Raw genomic sequence first — 2,217 nt, forward strand, 5'->3', positions numbered from 1 at the left:
TTCTCCCCCAGGCCGGTCTCAGAGAGCTGCTTAGGCAGATTCAAGAGGAGGAATTCCATTTGCACGATAGATAGAGAGAGAGAGAAGAGAAGAGCAGGGCTGAGGGTTCAGGCTGATTTAATTTCCTCTCCTCTCTGCTCCATCCCATCTCCCTCTTTCTTTGCCATCTTTCTTCATCTCTCCCTCTCTCTAGTTCTCCCTCTCTCTCTCTCTCTCTCTTTCTTCATCTCTCCCTCTCTCTAGTTCTCCCTCTCTCTCTCTCTCTCTTTCTTCATCTCTCCCTCTCTCTAGTTCTCCCTCTCTCTATCTCTCTATCTCTCTTTCTTCATCTCTCCCTCTCTCTAGTTCTCCCTCTCTCTCTCTCTCTCTCTCTCTCTCTATCTCTTCATCTCTCCCTCTCTCTAGTTCTCCTCTCTCTCTCTCTCTATCTCTCTCTCATTCTTCATCTCTCCCTCTCTCTCTCTCAATCTCTTTCTTCATCTCTCCCTCTCTCTAGTTCTCCCTCTCTCTCTCTCTCTCTCTCTATATATATATATATATATATATCTCCCTCTCTCTAGTTCTCCCTCTCTCTCTTCCCTATGTCCTTTCACCGCACTCAGAAGTTCAACCCAAACATATAGCAGACAGTGAGTGTGATTTACTCACTCCCTCCGAGGTTGTGTGTGTGTGTGTGTGTGTGTAGGGGAGATCAGAGTTAGGGTCAACAGCTCCTGAAAAAATCACTCTATCTTGGTTGAGCTGTGAGAGGTTCTGACAAGGCAGCCTTTCATATGAATCCTGATAGGACACACACACACACACACACACATCCCTTCCCCACCCCCCCCCACACACCACCCGCCACATTTTCAGGAGAGATGTCTGTCTGTCTGTCTGTCCGTCCGTCCGTGTCCCGTCCGTCCGTCCCGTCCGTCCGTATGTCTGTCTGTCTGTCTGTCCGTCTGTCTGTCTGTCTGTCTGTCCGTCTGTCTGTCTGTCCGTCTATCTGTCCATCTGTCTGTCTGCCTGTCTGTCCGTCTGTCTGTCTGTATGTATCTCTGTCTGTCTGTCCGTCTGCCTGTCCATCTGTATGTCTGTCCATCTGTCTGTCTCTCTGTCTGTCTGTCTGTCTGTCTGTCTGTCTGTCTGTCTGTCTGTCTGTCTGCCCGTCTGTCTGTCTGTCTGTCTGCCCGTCTGTCTGTCCGTCTGTCTGCCCGTCTGTCTGTCTGTCTGTCTGTCTGTCTGTCTGTCTGTCTGTCTGTCTGTCTGTCTGTCTGTCCGTCCTTCTGCCCGTCTGTCTGTCCGTCCGTCTGCCCGTCTGTCTGTCTGTCTGTCTGTCTGTCCGTCTGCCCGTCTGTCTGTCTCTCTGTCTCTCTGTCCTCTGTTCTGTCTGTCTGTCTGTCTGTCTGTCTGTCTGTCTGTCTGTCTGTCTGTCTGTCTGTCTGTCTGTCTGTCCGTCCGTCTGCCCGTCTGTCTGTCTCTCTGTCTCTCTCTCTGTCTGTCTGTCTGTCTGTCTGTCTGTCTGTCTGTCTGTCTGTCCGTCTGCCTGTCTCTCTGTCTGTCTGTCTGTCTCTCTCTCTCTCTGTCTGTCTGTCTGTCTGTCTGCTGGCGCTTCTTTCAACTAATTTAAAAACACGTAAACACAAGGCCCCAACGTGACTTACATTTTTCTGTTGAGAAAACAAAGCAATGGCCTGATAGAAAGAGAGAATTCAGGTCACACACGCCCCAGACACGCACACACGTACACACGAACGCACGCACACACACACACACACACACACACACACACACACACACACACACACACACACCACACACACACACACACACACACACCACACACACACACACACACACACACTGTGATACTCTCAGAACACTCTTGTCTGCTTTTGTATTTAAAAGTGACACTTCATCAAACATTTAAACACAGCTGTCTCCCACCTCCTGTATCTCTCTGCACCAATCAGAGCTCCCGTTGGGTTTGATTGACAGCTGTCAGAGGGAATTGTCAGATGACTGATGCTATCTGTCATTCTGACTGTCAGGTGGAAAATGACTTGTCCCTCCTCTCATTATAAACACACAAAGGCTAAGTAAGAAATGAGGACAGTGATCAGTAGAACACACTCACATTCTACTGTCCCCCTCTCCTCCTTCTCTCTCCCCTCTCCCTCTTCCCCCTCTCCTCCTCCTCTCTCCCTCTCCTCCTTCTCTCTCCTCCGTCTCTCT

The sequence above is a fragment of the Oncorhynchus kisutch genome, unplaced genomic scaffold (genome assembly GCF_002021735.2).
Source record: "Oncorhynchus kisutch isolate 150728-3 unplaced genomic scaffold, Okis_V2 scaffold724, whole genome shotgun sequence".
In the NCBI taxonomy this organism is placed as follows: Eukaryota; Metazoa; Chordata; class Actinopteri; order Salmoniformes; family Salmonidae; genus Oncorhynchus; species Oncorhynchus kisutch.